Below are 14,735 nucleotides of genomic sequence, written 5' to 3' on the forward strand. Positions count from 1 at the left end.
TCATAGTCAAGGTCAGAATCAAAATTCTTGTGCCTGTTTAGTAGCCTATGTTCAAAGTTTCTCTGCATCAGACTGGGATCCACAACTGAGAACTGGGTGTCCAAAGAGAAGCCAGTGCCACATCAGGCTGAGTCTGAAAACTGAGGTTGCTGAGTGAGCCCAGGCAGCCAGAAACTGAGCTGTCCATGTGAGGGTAGTGCAGGTAGTGTATTTCTGTGTCAGAAATAGAGGGGTCTTGGACCTAAAGAAGTGTTAGAGTTGGGCTGCTGCGGAGAAAGGGGGTTTCTGTCTCCTTTAAGAACTTTTATTTAGAGCTTTCATACCTGCCTGTGTCCTAGTTTAGGCATCACAGCCTTCTTTGAGTCTTAATCTGGCTCTGCATCACAAGGTACTGAGGAAAGTACTGATAAACTTTCTGGCAATAATTTTGTTTTTAAGATGCTGAAAATGCATTTTAAAAGACATGCATTTGACTAGTCCCCAAGATAACACTTCAAAGTCAGGAAGGGGCAGAGGAAGCATCTGTATTTTGAGAAGTGCTTCTTCACATTGAAATAACTTTGACTGTGAGGCAAGTGAGAAAAGACACAAACTTAGGATGTCTGGAGAAAACACAGCACAGGAGTGTGTGGGTAGCATTTTGGAGCACAGAGCACTGTGTCTCCTCTGAGCTTCTACAGGAGCAGCTCTGAGAGCTTCACAGGGAGCCCAACCTCTCTGCTCCCTCACTAGGCAGAGAAAACTACCACTCTTTGAGAAGGAGGACAGCAAAGAGCTTCCTGACATGTGAACACCTCCCCACACAGGGAGCCAAACTGGTGGAAGGCACTGGAAAGAAGCCATAAGTGGTGGCTGCTTTCCACAAAGGATTAGATCATGCCTGTGCCTGCAGTGTGCCAGTGCTGTTATTGCACAGCCCCTCAGTGTCCCCCTGTGTGACCATGGCAGTGGGCAAGGGGACAGGCTGCTGAAGCATCCCCTGCTGCTCAGCACTGACAGATGCCATCACATGCTCTGCAATGTCTGGTGTGAAAAATCTGCAGAAGTGCAAAAGAAAGATGAGGGGAAAAGAAGCAGTGATAGCTGTCCTCCAGAATTACATCTTCAAGGTCTTCATGGGCCAGATTCTCCTCTCAGGTATAGGAGTGTAAATGCAAACCATCAACACAAACTTGGGTCCTTGAGCAGAGGGCTGCTGGGGGACAATGGGCTGGGATACTCCTCCACGACTGTGGAAAACCAACTTGGGATCGAGCCTCTGTGGTGGTGGCAATAGGGAGGAAGGTCAGGAACTTGCTAACCCTGGAAGCAGACAGAAGTCATCAGACTGAAATGAGAAACTAGAGGGAAAGGCAAAGCCTACATGGGCACTATGGGCAAAGAAAAATTTATTTGGAAACCTTTCCCCACAACCATTTTTTTCTCACAGGAGACTGGGGTTTTCTCTGATTTATCTGTGTTCTAAGAAAACTGAGCCCTAGTTTGGTGTGGCTGCTGAGAGGAAAGGGAGAGCTGCTCTGCTTTGGGCTCTGGCCAGTTTGTGCTTCTGTTTCATGCACTTTGCACCGTGATCTGGAGCAGAATTTGGCCCAGGGAAAGGTTGGAAGAGAAAAAGATGAGAGAACCAGATTTTCTTCTTCAGAACTCTCCTGTTAACTTTTCTGTGTTAGGTCAGTCTCCTGCAGCCTTTCTTCCACTCTGGCATAACCCTGTTATCAGCAGAGCTACTGTGCATTTGCCCCTTCACAAATGAGAACAGCATTTAACTTTCTATCTGAATCTGACTTTTGTGTGCTAGATCTCCCTAACATATAGAATAACCTTAGGGAAATTAAATTGGATCCAAACCAGCTTCCTTCCTGCTTACATCTCTCCTTCAGGAGCAAGCCTGCACTGCAAGATGCCAGCACATTTGCTCAGTCAGGAAGGTGGTTCTGCTGAATCGCAGGATAAGAAAAATTGGCATCATCATTTCGTGCAGAGCTTATTCTGTGGGGAGACAGATGGCTGTGGAGCCGCAAAACACCCAGATGAGTAAATTCAAGTGAATTTTTTTATTGCTATCCCCATGCCCATGTAAAAACCAACACTGCCTCTGCCTCCCACCACAGTGTGAGGACAAAATCTGGCTCTTCAAAGGGTGACCCCTTTAGAGGATTGCTTCCAAAGAAGAAATCCATCTCTCAGTGAAGTGTTGTGGTTTTAGCAGATGAGCTTGGTGCCAGCCTGGACCTTCTGGGGAGGTCAAACAGTGCAGAATCCATCAATGGAGCTCCATTCTGTTGGAACCCCCAGATCACTTCCCTCACACCTTCCTGGCCAGCTCCAGGTGGAAAGAAGTGCTGTTAGCAGCAATGGAGTCTTTTTTGGCAGCTCCACAGGAGGAAGTAGTCTCCCTGCCTATGGCTGCAGGCTGGGTAGCAGAGGAGCAGGCTGGCTATGACCAAACTGTGCAGCACTTGGTTCCCAGTCCTCTTCAGCCCCTGTGGATGTAAACATGAATATAACATTTTGGTTATTCCTATCTCTAACACTGCAGGTGAAATAACAGAGTAGTGGTTTCACAGCATCACCCTGGGAACCAGGGGTGTTTCCTGCCCTGAGAAATGCCCCAAGGGCGTCTTGGAGGATGGGTTGGCCGTGGAGGACTGTGTGGGATACAAGCTTGGGCAAGGCTATGCCACATGAGCTTTTGGCTTGAGTCCAGGAATAAATGAGACATGGACCTTTTCTGGGGGCAGTTTTGAAGACAGCGCCCAAAAAGTGAGCCAGGCACTAAGTTGATAAGAGGTGTGAGGAATTGGTGCTGGGGTTAGGTTCAAGCTTTCAGGGTGGGTGTTTCTGTGTTATGTAATGTCTTCTGCAGTGGGAAGAATGGTGCCTTTCTTCAGTGTGAAGCAAAGCAAAGCAAACAGGAGTTCCACTTCCACCGGATGAGGTTAGCTCCATAACACTCGTGAAGTGACAGGTGTTTCCACAGGCAGAAGTGTAGGCTGAATAAGAGCCCAAATCAAGCAGGTTTCTAACTGACAGTGACTGCTCTCATGATGTATTTTTTAATAGACAGAATTCAAAAGGGCTGAGAAACTATGAGAATAAGACCACTTTTTTTTTTTAGGTTGATGAAATTTATTTGAATCAAAAAAAAAAGAAAAAGAAAAAAGAAAGAGAAGCTGATTGAGGGAAGACTAAAGATTTTGCACATCCTTGTTGTAATGCAATAGTTGTCCTATGCATGTGTCATAGGGAAGACAGCTTAAGGAACACCAGGAAAATGATGCATGAGGTCCAAAGAGATGATCTCACTGTGTATATATTTTCTGCAGTGTTATATGAAGATCTTAGTAGTAAAGCCTCTTCCCTGTGGACTCTGAATGCATGATAAGAGTCTGTGCACAGCTGACCTGTGAGGGCTGCTGTCACAGATCAGCTGCTTAGCTGACTGCAGTGGCTCAGAGGTGCTGCATCAGCATGTTCAGAGTTGACTTGCCAGTCTGTGAAATGCCTCCTCTGCCCTCAAACGTCACCTTTGGTGTCTGCAGATTTAAAATTCTTCTGAGGTAGAATCAGTACCCTGCACTGGGGCCTGGTGGAGATTCATGCTCAGACAAGACATGCCAGTGAGCTGAAGCAGGAATGGGGAGCAGCACTGCGGCAGCATGTTTTCCTCCCAGACAGCTCCATGAACCAACAAATTAAATGCATTTGCTGTTGACATAGAATACAAAGTAAGTTAAAACTGATACCCCCAAATGCTTGTCTAACTGTCTATCACAGGCTCCTACAGTGCCAAGAGAATGATGCCAAGTAAATGACATAGGAAGAGGTCCCCATATGAGCACATTGCCAGCTGAAGTCTCTGCTGCTGATCTGACTGAAATGACAGGGAACCAAACAGAAGATAAAAACATAAAGATGTTTATGAAGTTGCTGTGCTGACTTCCTATAAGAAGTCTGGTTTTCAGAAAAAGGGATGTGGTTGAGTAGGCAAGATGGTTGAGATGAAATGGGAATCTATAGAGTGAATTATGTGGAAGAACATGGCTTTGCACATGCCACTCCAGCTTGTGATATGCCCCCAAGCTGGGCAGTCATGTGTGTTTGCACATGTTGAACATATTTCCTCCTGCAGGCACTTCACTGCACACAGGTTCACCCAAACCAAGCAAACCCTCCTACCCAGGCAGCCCTACTCTTGCTTTACCAACCTGTGTGTGAAATGGTCCTGCTCCACCATGACAGCAGGGGTGAAAGAGTGGATGGGTGTTTCCATGTCCTTCTGCTAGCAGGGCAAAACAAAAAACCTTTATTCTTCGGGAGCTGATCTGTTCTCACAGCTTCAGGTTATAATCCCTTTTGGTGACATCACAGGTACTGCTGAGGCCGCCAAGGTGATGTCACAATGAGAAGCTTATGGCTGTAAATGGGGAGTAAGTCACAAGAACAGATGACCTCAAAATAAGCTAATATCCTGTTATTATATAAGTGTTCCCAATGCTTATATAAATGTGCCAGTAACAAAAAATAAGAAAAAAAAAGCCCAATGGTCTATCAGGATATGTGAAGATGTGTGTAAAGCTGACACTTGTCACAGACACACAGATCCTTTATCAGTGTACCTCGCTTCTAAAAATCTTCCTACTATCAGTTCAGTTATTAAAATCAACCTCAGGATCTTTCCTTATTTAAAGAGAAAAGCACAAAAGTTCTCCATATTTTGACATGTCCAATAGTCACATACATGCTCAGTCATAGAAAAGTATCTGAATCAAACATAATATACATTTTAGTGTCACAAGTGTGTTAGGTAATTTGACTATATAAGAACATGTAAATGTGTCCTTCCTGTGAAGCCCTCTGGAGTCCCTGGGGAGTACTATAGAATGGGTGTATATCTGAAACCATCTAATTATTACCAGTTGTATTCTTATGATAAATAGGAACTAATGAAATTAAAAACTACGTACAATTGTATCACAGAAATGCTTTATTGCAGCTATAAAATTGATACTTTATATGCTGAGCTAAATTCTTTGGAATTGGAAATAATGTTCAGAATCTCTAAGGTACTTTTTTGTAGATGTTTTGTCTTCACTGTTCTGCAGGTTTATTATTTTCCATGGACAAGTATTTATCACATTTTATCCTGGAATATTTTTAATGGATTCTTTTGCTTTGATAGAATAAGAAGCATATTTAAATGCCTCTAGGGGTAAATTATTTCACATCAACACTTTCAAGCACAAAGTCTGGATCTTCAGTAGGTTTTTACATTATGCAAGTAGACATTTAAGGTACTTAATACTTTCTAACCTCTAGTGCCCTTTTTACACAGAGACAGGCAGTCAGCAGGGATTAATCTGATCCTAATTAACCACAAACTCTTCTGATATTTGGTCAGTGCACAGTAGCGTGCTGCCAGGTACACAGAGGTAAACTGATCTGGATTATCTGTTGGTGTATGTGCTTCACAGAGGGAGGTCAGTGCTCCTTGTCGTGCGTGAGCTACGGGCAGATAGAGCTTCAAACTCGCGGCAAGGAGGCTGCTGCGCAAAGCTGCAGCTGCAAGGAAAGGGGAAGGCTGCAATTAGAAGGCCTCTTCTTAATGGCTTTCTATCAAGATTTCATTCTTAGAGATAGCACTTGTTGGTGTGGCCCCCTCCCAAACCAGATCCCTGCTCACGGCCTCTCCTGATGCAGGTGTCGCAGGCAGAACAGAAATTCCAGACAAAGTTTATTACAGAATTGCTCTCATTCAGTCATGAGGTGCATGAAGAACCCCCTTGCTTTATAAACTCCTCCTCAGAGAGGAATCTAGGTGCAGATTAATCCAGTCTTTGCCCCAGATTTCGTGTTTAAAGGATTATATAGGTGTAATTGAGTCTTTGTGTGAATCTGGATTGCAAGATTAAGAAAGGAAAACCAAACACATTTATATGAATAAAATGACAGTAATTTCACAAGTATAAGGCGCACCCTTTTGACTAAAATTTTGGTCTGAACCCGCACCTTATACCCTGGAGCGCCTTATATGTGGACAAAGTTTGAAAATTTGCCAACCCGGAAGTGCGAGCCGCGAGCTGAGCTGCGAGGAGGGAAGGCACCATGGGAGCCCCGAGCCGTGAGCCGTGGCCACACCACGGGAGCCCTGAGCCCCACCAGCCACACCAGCCAGCACTGGGGGCGGGTGGGAGTGCTGGGGCCCGCGGCATGAGGAGGGCGCCTGGGGCTGCATTTAAAGGCTACACCAGTCTGTGAAAAATGTTTGCAAATTGAGCACCTGCCAGTAAACCCTGTGATCATGCAATTCTATTACTAATTTGTTACTTTATTGCATGCGGATCCTCGCTGCAAAAAAAGAGTGCGCCTTATAGTCCGGTGCGCCTTATATATGGACAAAGTTTGAAAATTTGCCGGCACCAGGAAGTGCGCCTTATACTCTGGTGCGCCTTATACTCATGAAATTACTGTAATTCTTTGTTTTATTGATGGTGGTAACTATAATGATTAGACTAGAAGACCTTAATCAGAATGATTTGCTACACAGTACAGATAGTTATCACTACTAGTGTAGTGCATTATTTATTGAAGCAATATTGAAACAGCGATATTAAAGCTAGAAAAACAATTTAGTAGAGATTGATGTTACTCACCCATACCTACCAACAACTGTGAGAAAATCTATTCTGCTCAGCCTTGAGGGGAGTCCCCAGACAAGGGAGGAGTCTCCACACACAGTCCTAGAAGGGGTATTTTAGATGTGCCTGCCATTAAAGAGAGGGATTTCAGTCCCATGGGAATGGTTACCCTCTCTGAGTCGCTGGTGTTGGGAGGTGATTGTGCTCCACTCTGCCAGGGCTGATCTATCCTCTGCTAAGGCAGCAGAGAAAACTGGGGACATGAGGTGGCAGGGAAACCTTGCTGCAGAGCTGAAAGAATTCCTACCCAGGATTAATGCTGGATACTATCAGCTCTGGCTCTTTGTCTCTCTAACAGTGGCATGGCCAACCCAGCACTTGAATAGGGATCCAAGTTACTAAAATAATTTTTTTCTGGGAAGGACAGAACAGGACTTGTTGTCTGCAGACTCTTCACAGACCCTCAGCTCTGCGGGACCACAGCTTTTGAAATGTGGTCTTGTTTGTGATGGTCATCCAGGCTGTATGCATCAGATCAAGGCAGGCTGATAGGATCAACCTTACAGCTCAGGGAAACAACTTTTAAATTGAATTACAGTAATTTCACCATTACAAGCCGCACTGATTATAAACCGCATTTCTGAGTGTCGGCAACATTTCGTTCTTTGTCCATACATAAGCCGCACCTGATTAATAAGCCGCTCTGTCATTCGCAGCGAGGACCTGTGTGCAATAAAGTTGCCAATTAGTAACAGAAATGCGGGATGGCGGGGTTTACTGGCTCGGCTCGGGCAGTGCGGGCTCGGCCCGCTCAGGGCTGCCAACGGGGCCGAGTGGCCCAGCTCAGCGCTGCCACTCAGTGGGGCCACTCGGGGCCAGCCACCACTGCCACCAGGCTCACTCGCCCTGGCCCGGCACTGCCCCGTGGTGGCAGGTGGGGATGGAGCCCGCCGGCACCCACGGCAGCGGCAGCAGGCAGAGACGGAGCCTGCGTGCTCCTGCGGCGGTGGCAGCAGGCGGGGGCAGGAGTCCCCCGCCTCCCCCCCGGGCCACGGGGCTGGCAGGAGGGAGTCCCCACCTCCCCTCCGAGCCGTGGGGATGGCAGCACAGAGCCCCCCGCCTCCCCCTCCGGTGCTGCCGGCTTGGAGCCCGCCTCCACCCGCTGCACAACAGAGTAACCAATTTGCAACAATCGCGCAATCCCGGGTTTTATTGGCAGGTGCTGGGCACAGCACCTCGGCTTCACTTCCAGGGTTGGAAATTTCAGAAGATTTTTCACATATTAGCCGCTCCTGAGTGTAAGCCGCATTTCTGGGGTGGGAGCAAAATTTTAGTCAGAATGGTGCAGCTTATAATCGCGAAATTACTGTATTTATTCTGTGTTGTTGTAAATGTTCACACAGATGTCAAGAACAAGGAAATAGTAGAAGAAAAGTCACGGGAGAAGAATGTCCCAGAAACGGGATCCTGAAAAGTTAACTTGCTGATCCTGATGTAGCTAACACAAGACAAATTCACGAAGGAGCTACATGGAATTTCTTTAGTTAAAGTGGTGACCAGGACACCTGCAGTCCTCTGAGCATAGTGGGATTTGCTGTTGGGGTTTACCTCTGTTCAGACTGCTCCAAAGAGTAGAGCCAAAAGCCAGCTTAGGCCATGGGAGTAGGCAAGCACATACTCACAGAGCAAGTGCTGGTTTCCAGGGTAGTGTGTTTGCTTTCCAAGCTTATTCTTCTCTCTCCCCCCTCCAACTCTGAAGCATTCCTTTCAGAGGCGTGGTAGTTCTTGGAGATCAAGAGAGTTAAAATAATCCCCAGAGAGGCAGTAATTTTGGGAAGATGGCCTCTCTTGTATCAGTGAGCAGCCTGCCTGATATCCAGCTATTAGCTCTTTCTGACACAGCTGGAGACAGGCAAGAAAGGAGAGCTGACTCCAACCTGAGCTTTCAGGGCTGTAATACAGAGCCAGTTCCTACAGCAAACAAGCACTGCCTTCCCCTCCTTTGAACAGAAGTCTGCTGGAACAGGCATCTAATAAAATGACATTATTTTGTTTACATTTCTCCATAGTAAGCAGGACTATATTACAGCTATGCTTGGTGACACAAGGTTATTCTCAATTTTTCCCTGGGAAGAATGGGACACCACGTGGTGAGGGTCTTGTGTGAAGCCACACAGAAGGCATGTGCCATTCACTACAGGATGGCTGCAAATCTTTCATCTGGAGTTGTTCCCTGTGCACTTTTGTCCAGAGATGCCTTTCAAGCCGGGACCCTCAGCACTGCTGTAGTCCCAGCCCCTAAGGTTGTATGTTTCAAAACAGTAAATCTGTTTTCTGGAATAAAACAAAATTAATCTGTTAAACTATCTTGTTTCATTAGACACACTGCTAGTAACAGAGAAGAAAAAGCGTTAAAAAGCTAATTGGTCTGGTGAAGGTTTCTTCTTCAAGGCATGACAATGCACTGATTTTGCTTGAGATGTGGCACAGCACATATGATCTCAGCACGACTGTTGGAATTAAATGTAAAACATTAATTTATCAGTGCTTTCCCCCCCACCCCATGCTTAATGTCTATTTGTTGCTGCTTAGTCTCATAAGAACTCTATTAATTAGATAAGAGTGTCAAAGGACCAGCTAATGAATGAATGGATCGTGAATTAAGACATTTTTCTTCTTCAGTGTTCTTTCTCTTTTAGAGATAGATTAGCTACAGCCTTCTTAGAGTGCTCTTGTGAAGTATGGGTACATTTATTGTTGCAGTTCCTTGGAAAATAAGACTCTTTACTTCAACATTTCAAGCAGAGGAAAAATATTCATAGATTGTTTGAGAGAAAAAAGAAAGCGCTAGCAGTTGTCATAGTGTCAAAATTAATTATGTTGGATTGATCCATTTGCCTTGATCTTTATGACCCTCAAGAATTTCAAATACTTCCCAGTCAATCATTTAAATTCCTCAGCTAAACCCCCTACCTCATTAAATAAAGAAATAAGGGGGGGTTCTTGATATGCTTTTCTTTAGGCCTGTCACTCCAGAGTATGAAAATACAGATCATGGCATCATGAAGTATTCTCAGTTTTCTTTTAAAATAGCAAAAAAAATGTTTCTTTATACAGTTAATCACATTCTCTTCAGTGACTCTTGCTGGAACCTCTTAGGACTAACTCCAAGTACCACCTTCAGTGGTGGAAAGAGACCCTGAGACACTTTATTGAATTTACTGGTGGCTGTGCTAATGTCACCAAACAACAAAGATTGTTGGGTGAAAGGCAAAGGGAAGGAAAGGAAGGGTATACTTAGAAGACATATATTGAAAAATTTGGGACCTATGTGAACATTTTTGGGTGTGTACTGTCTTCTTAAATATTGAGGTCTAATAGAAATATTGCAGAATGGGAAGAGGACCCAAAGTATCATACTAAGGGATAGTGTGTATTATGTACAGTGCACAGATGTTGTACTTCTTCAATGTTCAAACTATGTAAACAGATTTATTTCATATGCATCATCTATTTCATCCCATCACACACCCTTATTGATACATAACAGCCAACTCTTGCCCTGATCTGTATTTTCCAATGAAAAATCCTTTCTCATCCGAGAGTTCAGCCTACATTTGTTCTTGCTTCAAGATGGCATAGCTGGTTTGTTTTCCATTTTCAGTTTTTCACCTTTCATCTGCTTTTCCCATTCTCTTGTGATGCGACAAGAAATACAAACCAGAATCTGGACCTGGAATACTGCCACAGTGGAAGCTGAAATCAGAAGCAAATCAGAGCCATTTATAAATCAAACCTGAAAAGTATTTTGTTGCAATCTGTGCTTCACATTATTGTGCACTGTGATAACTGAAAGGAGAAAGGCATCAAACACTCAGGTTGTAAAAAGGCTCAGAGTGCCAGCATTCAAACTTAGTCCCCAGAGAGAGCCCAGACCTCTCAAGTTTCTCTCCTCCTAGCAGGTAAGACCTCCGGCAGCATGGTGGCCCTTGTCCAGACCTGATGAGCTGCCCCTGGCAATAGCCCTGCTTCCCCAGGACAGCAGAGCAGCTCTGAACTCCTCCGGTGTGTGTCACAGCACGCACCTCCACGTGGCCCACAGGGATGTCCCTGCCACATGCTCATACAACTTGTGTGGAAACGTGGCACACCAAAGCTACAAAATTTGCAAATCTGCGTTCTTGTCATCCTGCTTGCCTCTTGGGCAGCGCTTCCCAAGCTCTGGGATAAAAGTGTCGCCTTGGTGAACATCAGGGGAGATACCTTGCACTGCCACGGCAGTTCCTGACCTCAGCCAGAGCAGCTGATGCCCTTCAGCAGGACCTGCACTCTTGTCCCTGTGGTTTCTGCCCCGTGTAAAGTCCAGATTGCATGTGGCATCTCTAGTGAAGCTTCCTAGAAAAACAATCATTATTTCAGTGGAAAGCTCTTGCTCAATCCCAGAGACTACTGTTCCCCAGTCTAGTTCTGAAAACCAGCAATAAGAAATAGGATTGATTGGTATTTCTATTACCTTTAGGAGAATTCTCTTATGTAATTTAATTTTATTTAATTTATATAATTTTTTATTTTGGTAACACTTTTTTTCATGTACCTAGAATCTTAACTCCTGTATCACAGATTGTAGTCTGCTGTCAGTACAGCTCATCCATCCATATCTTGTCTTTCCTTTTTTTTAATGCCAGCCTTTACATGATTGCACATCATTTTCAGAAGATTTCACACTTCTGAAAGTCCATATGGTTGTCAAAATCTTTTCTGATGCCACTTGTTTATGGCTTCAAAATAATCAACATAGATTCACACATCCTTTTTTTTTCCCCTGTTCCCTCAGTCTCTTTTGTACACAACTTGAATAAGATTAATTCACTTTTTCTCCAAATGATGCTGCCAAAGTTAACACATCAGCAGAGAAGCCTTGGAGCAAAAATCTGTTCCATCTTGCTATGCTCTTCATTCATGTCAGACTGCAATCTTGCTGTCACTCCAGAAAGCAGCCAATTTTTCTGTGGGCCATCTACCAAAAATGGCATCATCAGAAAATGTTCTGGTGACCAGGTACGTCTAAGAGACAATGAGCATCCATTGCAGAGAACAGAGCACACTCCAGCAGCAGCATCCCTGTGGTGTCACTGAATGACTCCCAGGGATGTTGAAAGTGGAATTTTGCCCCTTGCAGTGCTAGAGACAAGGTAAGTAGCAAACCCAGTTAATTTAGTGAGGAGGTGCTAAAGAGAGGGAGGGAGGGACAGGGAAGAAGTGCATCTTGGGGATAGGCAGCATGAATTCAAAAGAACTCATCTGCAAAGAAAGTGGTTGGAAAAGCAAACCAGCCCAGAGCAAAAATTATCCTGGTAACGTGGAAAACACTGTGCACTTGGGCCCTGCTGACAACCTGACAGCTTCAGCATCCTTATCCCCCAGGGCTGATGGCTTCCCTCCACATTCCCTGTCTCATCCTAATCCCTCGGAGAGCAGAGTGGGATATTGCACAGCCCCACATACCTGAAGCTGGTTCACCATCTGGGGCTAGAAAATGGGAGGAGGGTCACAAATGGTTCCCATCTTTCTGCTCCTCTCCTGAATTCTGGCTTGTCCCAGCACTACCCTGACCCATGGCCAGGTCTCCAGCAGAGGCAGACCTGGCAGGGGTGGTATCTGTTGCTGCCTCAGGCAGCCCCAGAAGTCCTTTCTTCAAAACTTCTGCAGAGTCTTTACACACATGGCAGGGTGGCCACTAGCATCCTCATCCATCCTGTGGGAAAATCCCACAGGGCAATCAGCTCTTGAATGAAAGCAAGGCAGCAAAGTGTCAGGAGGGAAACTTGAAGGGCAGGGGCTGCATTTCTGTGGCTTTACACGGCACAATAGGGGAACACTGGCATCTAGTCAAATTCCATAAGCAGGGGCACAGAGTAATTAGTTAAAGCTTTTCTTTCTTGTGACAAAACCCCCCCAAAGTAGGAAAAAGTGGGACTATAACCATATCATGGTAAACCATGTGAAAAAACCCTCTTGCTCTTAATCACAGCCCAGCTTAAATAAAAATATGTCCATGTAACTGTTAATTCATGGAAGCGAGAGGAATTATAAAATTGGTACTTTGTGTTGCATTCTTAACGAGTATCTGTCCAGGGCAGCCCTGTCCCCAGGTTCATTACACCTAAGGAGCAGGAGCTCTCCAGTAGCACTGCTAACCTCACAAGAAGCATTGTCTCGGCAGGAGTTGGGTCATACTTACCAGATTATCTCCGTACCAGGAGGGCTGAAATTTTCATCAAAGTAAACAGAGGAATTCGTGACAGGCAGCCGGCTTACCGTGCCGTGCTCAGGGGCTCGCTCACAGCGGATGCTCGGCTCCATCCCAAGAGCAGGGAAAGCACACGGAGAGCCCTTGGGCCATGGAGCCGCTCCCGGGGTGATCCTGCTCCCAGCGGGAAGGGAGGGAGAGCAGCAGAGCGGCGGGAGCGCGGCGCGGACCCTGCGGGCAGCCGAGGCTGAGCTGCAGGGCAGGGACTGCGGGGGGATCAGGACACCCCAAGCCGCAGCCAGAGGGTCCCCCCGATGTCCCCCCGGTGCCCCCGGTCCCCGCCCGGGCTGGCAGCTCCGCGCGCTGTCCCCAGGGCGAGCGGGCACCGCGAGGTGGCACCAGGCGCTCGCGCAGGCTGGTGGCTTCCCGGGGTGGCACCGGGACTCAGAGCCGGCATCGCCGCGATCCCGGAATAGGCGCGGGCACCCCGCCGCTGGGAACGGGGTCACTGTCCCACCCACCGCCCGGCTCTGCCATTAACTCATTCTCATTTATGACAGGAGGATTGGATTAATGGCCTCCACCTACCACGCTATTTTCCATTTTATGCACCATGTATTCAGGAGGAAAGTGATCAAAAAGGAAATCTGATTAAAACGCCAGCCATGCTTTAATGCAGGAGGCTGAGCCGCAGCAGAAGCAGGATGCACCTGCACAGCTGTGAACTCTGACTCCCTTCTGCAGCCAAATTGAAGCAACACTGCCTATCTGTAAATTGCTAAAAAGACATAGCAGCAGTTTGTTCTTGAGCTCTAAGCCTGCACTGTTTGAGTTGTGTCCATATCCTTCAGAGATGACCCACAGGTCCCTGGGCACACCACGCTGCAGCTGGCCTGGCTTCCCTCTTGGACTGCCACAGGATCCGTTCAGCTCTCGGACACAACCTGCCCGCTGTGCACGGAGGTTGCTGTCTGAACGGGAGTGAGGATGCTTTGCAGCCAGCCAAGAGGTGTTTTTTGCAGCATGACCCTGAGAGGCTGAGTTTCATGCTGTGGGATGTCCAAGGGAACATGTGATGATAGGAAGATGCAAAAAGCCTGGTGGGAGAATGTCGGAGACAGAGAGACCAAAACTTGATGTAGCCTCTTCCATAGTGGGAGCAGTCCCAGGGGTGAAGGGCACCACCAGGAAGTGTCCTGGTGAAAGCTGCTTGAAGTGGTCCAAAACAGACACAAGAAGAAATCAAATGATCCACTGTCTGAACCTGCTCCCTGTCCCACTTGCATTTACCACTGCTACAGGATTTATGCCTTGAAGGGCTGCAAGGATTTCCAAAACAAGCAGCTGGATTCCTCCACAGCTATCTCACAACCTGCTGGCTCCTGAGCTCAGGGGGACACAATCCTTCCCAGCTGCGGAGGCAACATGGCCCAGAAGCCTGCATTGACTTCTGGAACACAAAGTGCTCAGTGAAACTGTCTGAGTGAAGGCTGCAAATAAATGTGTCTCTCTTCTCATGCAGGGAATGAATTCAGTGCTGCTTATTGTCCTGAGCTGCTGTGGAAACCTGAGGAATTAAGAGAGATTCAACAAGAAATCTGACAAATTAAGGGAGGATAAATCCATTGGTAGCACAATGTAGCAGTTGGTCCCACAGTGATCTGAGCAGTTTTTGGCTCAGGAAATCTGGACTCTTTGTAAATTTAGCAATTTGCATGATGCTGAATCCTGGAAGCTGGGAAAGAATGCCACAGGGAGGATTGCTCTGTACTCAAATGACACTTGGGCTCAGATGAGAGACAAGTCATTATCCAAAGAGAGATAAGTTTGAGGATTTTTTTGGGAAA

The sequence above is a fragment of the Catharus ustulatus genome, chromosome 2 (assembly GCF_009819885.2).
Source record: "Catharus ustulatus isolate bCatUst1 chromosome 2, bCatUst1.pri.v2, whole genome shotgun sequence".
Taxonomy (NCBI): Eukaryota; Metazoa; Chordata; class Aves; order Passeriformes; family Turdidae; genus Catharus; species Catharus ustulatus.